Source organism: Bombina bombina, chromosome 3 (genome assembly GCF_027579735.1).
Source record: "Bombina bombina isolate aBomBom1 chromosome 3, aBomBom1.pri, whole genome shotgun sequence".
Classification (NCBI taxonomy): Eukaryota; Metazoa; Chordata; class Amphibia; order Anura; family Bombinatoridae; genus Bombina; species Bombina bombina.
In genome coordinates this window covers 979,878,656-979,892,355 of record NC_069501.1, presented here as the reverse complement: position 1 = coordinate 979,892,355, position 13,700 = coordinate 979,878,656, and positions in this window count along the sequence as shown.

Below are 13,700 nucleotides of genomic sequence, written 5' to 3'. Positions count from 1 at the left end.
AAAATTAATAAAGTTGTCTGAAAATCTGACCCCCCAAAAATTGTCAAAAAGCCAATACTCACACAATCTTACACTGACACAGAAAGGAGCTTTAAATAAATTAAAATGTAATCATGATATAGTGATTAAGGAATCAGACAAAGGTGGGAATGTAGTGGTCATGGATCGTGGGTACTACATTTCAGAGGCCTTAAGACAATTAAATGACCCAGAAATCTATACCAAATTAACCTTTAATCCCACACAAAAATTTAGAGCTAAATTAGAAGATATTTTACAACTAGGCAAACAAGCTGGTACATTCAGGGAAACTTATTTTGACACTTTACTTCCACCTACCCCACTCACGCCCATTTTCTATTTTGTTCCTAAATTACATAAGGATAACTTAAATCCCCCCGGCAGACCCATCATATCGGGGGTGGGCTCCCTTCTGGAACCATTATCCGAACTGGTTGATTGTTACCTGCAACCATTAGTGGGGACATTAATGAGCTATATCAGAGACTCAACCCAGGTATTAAATAAAGTAAATCAAATTGAGTGGCAGGAATCCTATAGGTTTCTTACAATTGATGTTACATCCTTGTACACCTCCATTCCACACCACCTAGGTCTGACAGCAGTATCTTACTTTTTGAATAATTTTTCCAATTATAGCAAAGATATTATTTATTTTTTACTTACTGCTATAGAATTTTTGCTTCAACATAATTTTTTCATCTTTGAGGGGGACTGCTATCTCTAGAGGCGTGGCACTGCCATGGGGGCTAAATTTGCCCCTCCTATGCCAACCTGTTTATGGGTTGGTGGGAGGCCTGCCACGTCTATGGAGATGGCAATCCCTTCAAGGAACATTTTGTATACTATGGAAGGTACATTGACGACTTGTTGGTGGTGTGGAATGGAGATGAAACATCCATACAAAACTTCATTGGGAATATTAAATCCAATGATATGAATTTAAAATTTACAGCTGAGCATAACAAGACCACCATCAAATTTTTGGATTTGGAGTTGGTGGTGGATCCAGAAGTAAATGTTATAAATACTACAGTACATAGGAAACCCACAGGTGGCAATACAATGTTAAATTATAAATCGTGTCACCCTGGACACGTCAAGAAGGCAATTCCAAAAAGTCAGTTCCTGAGAACTAGACGAATATGTTCTAATGAACAAAACTATGATACTCAATGCAAAATCTTGGAAAATAGATTATTAGAAAGAGGGTATCCAGAGTCACTATTAAAAAGAACAAAAGAGGAGGTAGACAGAATACCTAGGGAAAATCTTTTAAAATACAAAAACCAGTATGGAGACAAATATAAAAAGGAAAAAACCACAAAAAATAAAATTGTCTTTAGCACCCCCTACAGTCTGGAGTTTAATACAATTTGCAGCATTATAAAGGAAAGTTTACCCATTTTAGCTGTAGACTCAGGTTTAGAAGAGATCACGAGAGAAGGTTGCAAATTTGTGTCAAGAAAGGGTCTTACCATTGGAAATATGGTAGCCTCGTCTGATTTACCCCTTGTACATAAGAAAACATGGTTACCTAATAGATTAGGATTTTTTAAATGCAAAGCACAGAGATGCAAAACATGCGACTATGTAAAAGAGGGAACAAAATTTAAATCTACAGTAACAGGTCGTGAATAAGACATCAAATTTAATCTAAATTGCAAATCAACACATGTCATATATCTCTTGACCTGTAGGGGGTGCCAGATCCAATACGTTGGTAGAACAAAACGTTGTGTCAAAAATAGTGCTCTAGAACATATAAGAGACATTGAGGACCCAGATAGGGATACACCTGTCTCAAGACACTTTAAAAATATGCATCAGGGAGATGCCTCATTGCTTTGCATACAGGCAATTGATTAAGTAATGAAACATAAAAGAGGGGGAGATAGAGAATATAGACTCAATTTTAGAGAAGCCAAATGGATTTTTGAGTTAAAAACCAGTCACCCTAATGGTATCAATAAGGAGAGCGATGTTAATTTATTTATTTAATAATCTAAGTAATAAACCATCAACAAGGTATATCTGCAGAAAATACAAAGAGTTTTTTTCATCTCAAAAATTTTGAAACGTAAAATATAAATGTACACAGAGTTCCTTACTCTTTCCAGTGTTAACTATGAATATGTATATGATCTCAGTAACTGACTTTGTTTTTCATCTAATTTCGTGTACCATCAATTAAATTAGAAAGGAAAGGGTTAACTGCAAATTTGATTTTAATTGAGACAGGCCTCTTTAAATAGAGGCAAATTGTACAGCTGACAGACAGCAGTGAACAAGCATGTGGACACACGCGAAACATGTCTGCAGTCAGTCACGCTGTAGCCTTTTTTCCTGTTTAATGGAGCCTTGTCTCCAACTTTGTTTTTATACACTCCAATAAAGATCCTGTTTTTAAGTTTACTGACCGGTGTGTGTTCTCCCTTTATGGATGTCCCTGGACCGAGAGGTTGGTGAAGATTTGTGAAGTCTGCTTTCTGTTAGCCAGGTTCCATTGTTTTGCATACACCTTCTGTCATGCAGTCAAATGTTTTTGTAAATGGTGCTCGTGTGGATGGTGGTGCCGCCTTTGGGGTCTCTGTTTCCACAGATGGCTACCCAGGATGCTGCAGCATCCGGCCATGGCATGGATCCAGCGACGCAGTCTCTCCATTTGACTTCTACAGGCACGTCTGGTGATGGTAACGCACTGGGGGCACCGTGTACGAGCGGGACCTTTCAGACTGAACATCGCACCTTGGAGCCTGGTGAGCCTAACATCGCACCGTGGAGCCTGGTGAGCCTATAACTGCAACTCACACACTTGATAGTGGGGTCTCTAGTTCATCAGGGTCTAGTTCTGAGAGTGATAGCATGTTAATGCTGTTCAAAGGACATAAACGCATGTATAAAATGCCTAAGAATCTAGTAAGTGACAAGGAGAGGTCCCCTAATCAGGATGCTAGGGAGGTGCAGGCTGGGGCTAGTAGCTCAGGGGTACAGGTTGGCACTCTAGAAGGGGGCCCAGTTATGCAAGTGGGTACTAGAAGGGCGGCAGTGGAAGGAGAGTCTTTCTCCTTTATGGTACACTCTTTACATGCACACCTTAAATCGAAGATTGTTAAGATGATTCACAATCAGCTCTATGTAAATGTTTTTGAGCTCTCAGTCGAAGCGCATAGGCAGAAAGAAATGGCAGAAGATAGCGCAGGACCAAAGAAATTCAAGATCCCTGACACCTATGAAGAGTTGCAGATGTGCTTCAGGGTTCTGGCATCGTGCTACTTGGCTTAGTGGCCGGATCAGGGGGCAGCTATCCTTAAATATCATGATACCATAGAGAGAATCCAAAAATATTTTACAAAGAAGGGGCCTGAAAAGATTATGATATTGGGTATCGTAGAAATATGGTAGGCAACTCTTCGCTATCTTTTGGGGCCATTGGCATGCCTCTATGGTCTCAAATCAGGCCTGAGGTCCCTTCTGGGCCCATGCCAGCGCAAACTCCTCAGCCCTTTCACCCTGGCCTAAGGGCACGATGTAGGGGTTGGGAGTGTTGGCGATTTCAGGACAAGCAGTGCAACAAAGGCAGTGTTTGTTCCTTCAGCACGTATGCAGATATTGCGGGAGGCCCACCCAGGAGCGGACTGCTGCAAAAAGCATGATCAGCCAGTGACAAACGTGACCCAAGACCCACAACTGCTGGAAAGGGCATTCCTCCCGCTGAGGGTGGAGGCCCTTGAAACATTGCTTGCTAGTTATACAGACTGGTAGCAGCAGCCTTGCTGCTGTCCTGCCTGCAGGAATGGTTAGTGATTCCCGTGCAGTGATAGGTAGCTAGCAGGCTTCCTTTCCCACCGCAATTTGATATTCGCCTATCAATTCCCCCATAGTGAGCAAAAAACTCACAAAAGAAGTGGGTCAAGGGTTTAAGAATGTCATGGCAGATGAAAGTAGCTCCCATTGCCTCGGCTCATGGTAGTCCATCCCCATTTTATCTATGGCAGCTGGCATTCCCTGGAACTCAATCTTCCCTTTAATACAAGCTTCATTGGCTCCTGCTACATGGAGGGACTACATAAGGCATTGGAATGTGTGGCGGCATTGGAATGTGTGGCAGTGTTTCTGTGAGTTCAAAGATCTGTCCTTGTCTGGGGCTACCCATGTATTGCTGTTAGAGTGTCTTGGGCAGCTTCAGGCCAAAGCTGTTAGGAAGAACGTGGTTCAGGGCAAGCTTGCACAATTAGCCTTTTTAAATAAGCTGTTTCAGTTGAGGGACTATTCCGGAACATTTCTACTAAGGCAGATGGTGGGGAGTTGGGAGCATAGGAAAGTACGCCACTGCGATGTGAGTAAACCTATTACCTTTGAGCAACTGACAGTTCTTATTCACTTTATTTAAAGTGGCTTTCATGCTCACTTTTCATGGCGCACTGTATTAGCGAGTTAGTGTCTCCCTCTAGCTCCAGTCGCCTCACTGGCATTCAATACAATTATGTGCGTGTGTGCCCAGAGGCAGTCTTGTTGTTTATTCCTCGATCCAAGACCGCAAAAGAAGTCTGGCTTTCCCTTCCTAGTGTAGCAGATTATAGGATCTGCCTGGTCGCTATTCTTAATTGTATAGTCTGGTTCTAACACTTTGTCAAGAAAAAAATAGAATGTAACCCCATTTGGGGCTCAATTACGAGTGGAGCATAATCATAATAGGAGTGGAGCAGTGTTTAAATTGCTGCAAATTTGTTTGTGCAAATTCGCAATAATTTGAGCTCCCTATAATTTCACATTTTATGCTCAACTTTAAAGTTTGCGTAAAGAATTTGGACGGAGGAAAAAGTTGCACTAAACTATACTATTAAACCCTTAACCACCACACCCCTCATCACGGAGTCTGGCTTTCCCTTCCTAGTGTAGCAGATTATAAGATCTGCCCGGCCGATATTCTTAATTGTAAAGTCTGGTTCTAACACTTTGTCAAGAAAAAATTAGAATGTAACCCCATTTGGGGCTAAATTACGAGTGGCGCATAATCGTATTAGGAGTGGAGCAGTGTTTAAATTGCTCAAATAATTTGAGCTCCCTATAATTTCACATTTTATGCTCAACTTGAAAGTTTCCATAAAGAATTTGGACGGAGGAAAAAGTTGCACAAAACTATACTATTAACCCCTTAACTGCCACACCCCTCATCACACACTACCCTGCTACCCTATTAACCCTAAACCGCCACATCCCCCATTGCAAACTACCCTGCTACACTATTAAACCATAAACTGCCACACTTCCATAGTTAGCAATCGTTAAGGTTACCAACTACCTACTTACAGCAAAATCCAAACGCCACTTCTCTCTGCTTATTCTCCTTTATCTGCCTTTGATACTGTTGACCACCCTCTTTTGCTTCAAACCCTTCAATCCTTTGGCATTTGTGACACAGCCCTCTCGTAGTTCTCTTCCTACCTGTCTAACCATACCTTTAGTGTAGCCTTCTCTGGGGCTTCTTCTTCCCCGTTACCACTTTCTGTTGGGGTACCCCAAGGCTCTGTCCTCGGTCCCCTTCTCTTCTTAATCTACACATCATCATTAGGTTCCCTAATAAAGTCAAATGGGTTTCAATATCATTTGAATGCCAACGACACCCAAATTTACATCTCTGCTCAATATCTATCTTCTTCCTTGCTAACCCGTGTCACTAACTGTCTTTCTCACATCTCTTCATGGATGTCATCTCACTACCTTAAGCTAAATCTCTCCAAAACTGAGCTCCTTATTTCCCCCCCTTCTTCTAAAATCTCCACCCCATCACTATATAACTGTTGACAACTCCATCATTACCCCTACCCCGCATGCCCGATGTCTTGGGGTCACACTTTCACTCCTCACATTCAGGCCTCTGACATACAACTTAACTGCTCCCCCCTATATCTCAGAACTTTTCTCTAGATACTCTCCCTCCTGTCCCCTTCGCTCTGCTCATGACCTCCTCCTCTCCACATTCCCATCTACAGGACTTTTCCAGACTGGCTCCCATCTTGTGGAACTCTCTGCCTCGCTCCACAAGACTCTCCCCTAATTTTGAAAGCTTCAAGCGCTCCCTAAAGACTCTACTGTTCAGGGATGCATACAACCTACACTAACCTTTCCTAATACCAGTTTCTCTCCTCCATTGCTATCCACCACAAACCTCCTTAGCATGTAAGCCTAAGAGCCCAACTGTTTGCAGATCACCTTCATAAGAGCTGACTACAACAGTGCTATGCTCAGCAGGGCCCTCTACCCATTTGATCCCTATAAATGCTACCTTGTATACCGCCTATGTTTATAGCGCTGCGGAATCTGTTGGCACTCTAAAAATAACCCATAATAATAATAAACACTCAACACTACAATTGAGGAATATTTCAGACTAGATTCACACTCCACAGACAACAAATATGCTATCTGGGAGGCTCATAAATGAGTACTCAGAGGAGAGTTAATCAACATCAAAGCTCACCACCAAAAACTAAACAGACAAACATACAAAGATTTATCAGACGCATTTGCCCACCTAGACTTATCTCATAAAAGATCCTGAACAGATCCTCAAATAACCAATGATCTACAAAAAGCCAAACATGCTTTAGAAAGTTTCTTACAAATCGAATACCAGGCATTACGAATTAAAACAAACATCATGTTTTACTACAAAAGCAACAGATCGGGCAAACTTTTAGCAAGGGCACTGAAAAAAAAAAGAAGATTAAAATCACACATATATGAAATCCAGCACCCCAATTCTTCATCTACCCTTAAAACAGCAAAATATATACTTCAATCCTTCCATGAATACTATTCGACACTATACAACATCCAAAAAGACATATCAACACATAAGTCACTTTCAGACATCACATCCTATGTCAACAATACCTACCCAAATTAACATTGAACCAGCTCTAAAATCTTAACAATCCCATCACCCACCAAGAACTGCTAGCAGCTATTAAATCCCTGAATAACGGGAAAAGCCCAGGCCCTGACGGTTTCACTGGAAAGCATTATCAAATATTTTCTGCACTACTCTCACCTCACCTTACACAACTATTCAATGAAGTCAATGATAAAAATCCTTTCCCGCAATCCATGTTAGAAGCACAAGTTGTAGTAATCCCTAAACCAGGCAAACCATCAACTACTCCAGCAAATTTTTGCCCGATATCTCTCCTGAACATAGACATTAAAATGTTTGCAAAAATCTTAGCCAACAGCATTAACAATCTTACCAACAATTATCCATCTCAATCAGGCAGGTTTTACCCCTCACAGAGAAACTAGAGATAACACCATCAAAAGCCTACACTTGATGGAACATGCGAGCAAACACAAAATCCCATCTGCATTCATTTCAATGGACGCTGAGAAAGCCTTTGATAGACTGGACTAGCTATTTTTATGGTCCACGCTCACAAGATTTGGCTTCGACCACTCTTTTATAGGAGTGGTAGTTTAATTAAGTTAAACTATACCCTGTCTCAACCATTCAATATATCCAACGGCACAAGACAAGGCTGCCCTCTCTCCCCTATACTGTTTGTCCTTGCCATGGAAGTTCTAGCTTCCCGAATTAGACACAATGTTGCTATTTACGGCATTAAAATCTCTCACTCCGAATACAAAACCACCCTATACACCGACGACCTCTTCCTTACACTTACCCAACCTAGTTCATCAATCCCTCCCCTTATTCAAACCTTACATACTTATGGTACCTTCTCCAACTTTAAAATTAACATCACCAAGTCAGAACAATTACCCATAGGACTAAACAATGATGAACTGCACAAGCACAAGTCTATTTCCGGACACAACTTCACTCCATTATATACTTAGGAATACACATACGCCAACATTTAGACACATTACTCGACTCAAATTTCAAAGCCATATCTACCACGACACACACCCTCTTACGATCCTGTAGCAATAAGCCCCTTTCCTGGCTAGGCAGAATCAATGCCATCAAAATGACTCTTCTCCCTAAGCTATTATACCTATTCCAAACCCTTCCAATTCAAATCCCACAATCACTAATCAATAATCTCCAAAAAATTTGTAACTTCATACATAGGGTAACAAAAACGACCTCGTATTGCCACCGCCACTAAATGTCTAGGTGGATTGGGCATACCCAATCTTACACACTATAGACTGGCCACTTTCTTCACTAGAGTAATAAATTGGTGAAAACACTCAGACCATAAAGAATGAGTCCTCTTAGAACACCAGCTAACCAACACCTACCATCTTGGTAGTAAACATACACATATAAGTCCAAGGTCTGTTTTTTCTTTTTATTAATACTCTCATGTTAAACACCATTTTTGGGTCAATTAAATATATACAAAAGTGCAACTGAAACAAACATATAAAAATATACTGCATATAACAATATTAAGTGTATGTGTGCTACCTCTAAGTATACAAAGACAACAGCCTCATGAAACTAATTTAGCACAAGGGAAGAAGATCCATTTTTACAGTGATAAAACAGAACAGACTATGCTGTATTTTTAAAGCCAGATTTACTATTTAATATTTATACACCCATTATAGAAAATACAATGCGTGATATTCAGTTAATAAGTGTGTAATATATCCTTTTTCATTACTGAGGACATAAAGGTTGTAGATTTATCTACTTTAGCATATGAATGTCTACACAATGAAAAATCTTTTTCTATAACCAACAATCTGGTCTCTTTATCTTTCAGCTTAAGTCTTTATCATTAATTTATCCTTCAGTTATGCTTGTAATTGCTTTAAAACAATTAACTTAAAATCTTTATGCTTATAAAGAAAGATTATATAATATTATTGATTGTATTTTTTTAAAATTTAATATATTTATGTGACCTAGATTAGAGAATTTAGACTCAGTTCTAGAAATCCCACCATGGGGTAGATTTATCATATGTTGGACGGACATGATCCACTGTAGAAGATCATGTCCGCCCGACATCGCTAAATGCCGACAGCATACACTGTTGACATTTAACATTGCACAAGCATTTATGGTTAAATGCTTATGCAATGCTGCCCCCTGCTCACTGACGGCCAATCGGCCGCTAGTAGGGGGTGTCAATCATCCCGATTGTATCCGATCGGGATGATTGCTGTCCACCACCTTAGAGGTGGTGGATGAGTTAAGGAGCAGCGGTCGTATGACCAATGCTTCTTAACTTATGTTTCAGGTGGACCTGAAACTTCAGGGGTAGATTGCAGCATTTGCTGCTTGATAAATCTACCCCAATATCTTATCTGTCATAAAGCTTGACTAATATTTTTACATTTCTAAGAGCCATTAGTATAATATTGACCTGAGGAGAGACAAGCTTGGACAGAACAGGCAGAGGAACCAGTAAAATGTAAGGGATGGTGTGTCATAGAAGCACATGTCATAGGTAGCTTGCCACAAGTCCACCTAAAGAAGCTCTAATGCTTTCATGAGACAATGTTAAAGGGACAGTCTACTTGAAAATGTTTATTGTTTTAAAAAAAAATAGATAATCCCTTTATTACCCATTCCCCAGTTTTGCATAACCAGCCCTGTTTTATTAATACACTTTTCACCTCAGTGATAACTTTATAGCTAAGCCTCTGCAGACTGCCCCTTATTTTAGTGCTATTTACAAAATTGCATTTTAGCTAATCAGTGCTGACTCCTGCATAAAATTCAGTGAGGTAAGAGGTGTCCTTCTAGGGCTTAGAAATCATCCTATGAACATACCTAGGTTTAGCTTTTAACAAAGAATACCAAAAGAGCAAAGCAAAATTGGATGACAAAAGTAAATTGGAAAGTTGTTTAAAATGGCATGCCCTATCTGAACCATGAAAGTATCATTTTGAATTTACTACCCCTTTAAATGTTTAAGTTGCTATGGTCATCGGCATAATGACTTTGTCTGCCAATGTTACCATTTTATTCTGTTCAAACTCTTGTAGATAGGAACCTTAGTGCCAATTATGCAGTCATTAAGGATCAGAGAAGAGGTTTTTTGTTTATTTTAACTGCTTAATTATTTTTGGATATCCAGTAAGCGCTTTTATTTACTTAATATTTTTATCTTCGCATACAGTATATATATATATATATATATATATATATATATATATATATATATATATATATATATATATATATATATATATAGTTTAATTATATCTTTCAAATGTCATTTTTATTGAGAACTTATATACAATCTTATCCCATAGTTACCTTAGGCTTTATAGGCGCTCCCATTTTCCTTTTGTACTGGCCCAGAAAAAGATGCATGTGCAATCCAGGGACAAGGTGCATCTGAAGGCACTCAGACCAAGCAGAACCCATGGAGCAAATACACATATACCTATGGTTGTTTTGTTATAGTATTGTGTTATAGAATATGGAGTGTTCTTTATGATTAGAAAGGGGCAGAGTAATAATAGAAGGAATTAAAATAAGAGTTCTAAATCACATGTAATTATTATATACTGATGAACACTGGTTGTGGATTAAGAAAGAGTGTTACTTTTAAGTGATAGAACTTGCAATATCCCCAGGCTGAGATAGAAATGATGGACATCCAAGACCATAACTGTGGTGTATTAAAACATGTTTTGCATATTTTTCGTTTTCTTTTTTTTTTGCCTTTGGCCATTGCCAATAGCTAAAATGGTAAAAATCACACAATGACACGATTTACTCAGCATAATGTTATGAATATTTTATTACCGGTATACTTGAGTGGAGCATCATAAACAGTTGTAAACAGTTGAGTAATTCTGTAGAATCTTGATTATACAAGTAAAAACTATTGGCAGAATAATATAGAATGCCAGTCAATACTAGCGAAGTAGAGAGTACTGCTTATATATAAAGGAGACTGCTTGTCAAAGACTGCAGCACAGAGATGTCAACATACAGAGTAGAATAGATATTTATATGTTTGCCAGTGTTGAGTAGAATTTATGACTTATGTGGTATTGCCCAATAAACACAACAAGTTGTCAGGGTAAACATTATTTGAATTGGTTACAGTGGACGGATGTGCAGTGGTATCTATGTTTGAGCTGCAGAGTACTGGTTACAATAGAAGAATGTAAAGTGGTACTTAAAGGGACATGGAAACCAATAATATGCTGGGGCGAATGTGAATATGTTATAAAAGAATTGGTAATGGTTTCCAGTGCCATTCTCTGAGAATACATGGGTGCTGATTGGTAGATACCGTGCATACCAATGAAGCTTATGCATATACCAATTAATAGGTATGTGCAAAATTCGTCTTTTGGATATTTGTTTGTCAAATACAGTCGCCAGTAGCAGTATTCAGCTATTTTTGGTGCAGGATATATTAGTGATGAAGTGTAACACACAAAGCTCTGTGCAAATCCAGATCTTTGTTTTTGCACTTTAACACTAATATATTCAGCGCCGAACATAGACGAATGCTGCTACCCGCGGCCGTATTTGGAATTAGTTTGACAAAGAATATTGGAATAACAAATCGAAAAAACACGAATCTATGTAAGCTTACAGTGTAGTACTGGCTACTACAAGGATGTGTAAATTGCTAGTTGTGGGATGAGAGATGCTGACTTTATTACAGTTGAGGAATGAAAGCTGTTTATTAAATGTAAATTTTTCTTTCATGATTCAGACTAAGCATGCAAGTTTAAACAACTTTCAAATTTACTTCTATTATATAATTTGTTTTGTTCACTTGTTATCCTTTGTTGAAAAGCATACATAGGTAGGCTCAGGAGCAGCAATGCACTACTGGGAGCTTGCTGCTCATTGGTGGCTGGAGGTATATGCTTCCTTTCATTGGCTGACCTAATATGTTAAGCTAGCTCCCAGTAGTGCATTGCTGCTGCTTCTTCAATAAAGGATACAAAGAAATGAAACAAATTTGATGATAGAAGTAAAGTGGAAAGTTGTCTAAAATTGTATGATCTGTCTGAATCCTGAAAGAAAATGTTGGGGTTTCACATTGTGTTGCCAATTGTTTGTTATAAGGGAGCAGCACAGAGTGTTAGTTTTAGTACTATTTTAAGCAACAATATTAACATTTTTACAAGAGGGACCACGGTGGATTTTTTTTTACTTGAAGAATCTGTAAGGACAGAAAAGAATTCTGCTAAGAACAGTGTAGATAGCCACTTAATGTACTTTATAAGTGTTTGCTTATAGAGACGTACAGTAAAACTGTCATTGTTAAGTTCATTTAAAAATGATGCAATATTTTAGTTGAGATGCAAGCACATGAACGTTTGTCATCATACAACATATGGGCACACAGAACATATGCATGCACACGTCCAGACAAAATGACACAATAACAGAGCTGTCAGGGGGAGGAGAGTCCTCTGGTAAAGAAGCTGCGGTGTAATATTTAATGTCAGGTTGGCTTGTCAGTTTTCCGGTAATTAATGCAAACTCAGAGTCACAGCCTCACTGGAATCATACATCAGTGCCAGACCCGTGCGCCGCTGTGAACCATTGAGCGTTATTATGGGAATTTTATATGTATTAGCAGCTGATGCACATTAATACCTTAAAAAAAATGTCAGGAAATTGGGTCTCTAATTGTCTAGCTTAAATGTCTATTTGTTAGGAACTGCCCAGGTGACTGGAAACAGAAGCACATAAAAATGTAGCTTCATACAAGACACATGAGATGATAGAAGAAGGGAAGATGAGAAGACAGAACATTTATCCTTCTTGCCATCAAGGGAGCAAGGGGGGGTGGGCAATACGTATTGTTCAGGAAAAAAGCCCTGGTTGCAAACTAATGGAAGACACTTAGGGAAATAAAGTAGAATTCTGGGTGTGGAGAGTAGATAAAAGCAGTGCTTGACAAATGTGTTTAAAAATTAGGAGCCAGTAAGAATATTTAGGAGCCAGGCATATTTTTAGGAGCCAGACCGTTGGATTTGTATATAGACATATGGAGAATAACCCAAAAAGTTAGGAGCCAGGGGTAAAATTCTAGGAGCCAGTGGCTACCAGGCTCCTGGGTTTGTTGAGCCCTGGATTAAAGTGATGGTAAACTTTACATGTTTTAAAATCAGGTTCAGAATCTAAGCAATATTTTAAAGGGAACTTTAATTGATCACTTCTAATAAAGATGTGCTGTAACTTACTTTCTAATCTAGCCGTTCCATTCTAATACCCCACACTCTGGCTGACCACTTCAAAGCTCACAGTCTGAACTGTTTACCAATCGGTGCTCTAGCTGTACGGCACTTTTTTTTTGTGGGGTGGGGGGGATATCTGTGTGATACCTAGATGCTGTGTATAGACTCTGTCTGGGAAACTGCAGACTTGCCTAATAAGATACTAATACTGTGTTAAAGGATCTATTTTCATCCAGTTATTGTACTTTGAAAGACTACTCTGTTGTTGAAGTATACTACTGAAATGAACCACCATGTCCTGCTATGCTTAGTCCCATTTGCCCATTTATGCTGCTATCCAGCTGCTCCTCTGCTGAATTGTCATTCCAGCTGCTCGACTGGGTGCTTGGGTGCCCATTTGTGCTGCTGTCCAGCTGCTCCTCTGCTGCTCTGCATGTCCAGCTGCTCCTCTGGGTGTCTGCCTGCCTATGTGTGCTGCTGCTACAACTTGTGACAATTTGAGATGGCCATTCTTTTAGACTATACACAAA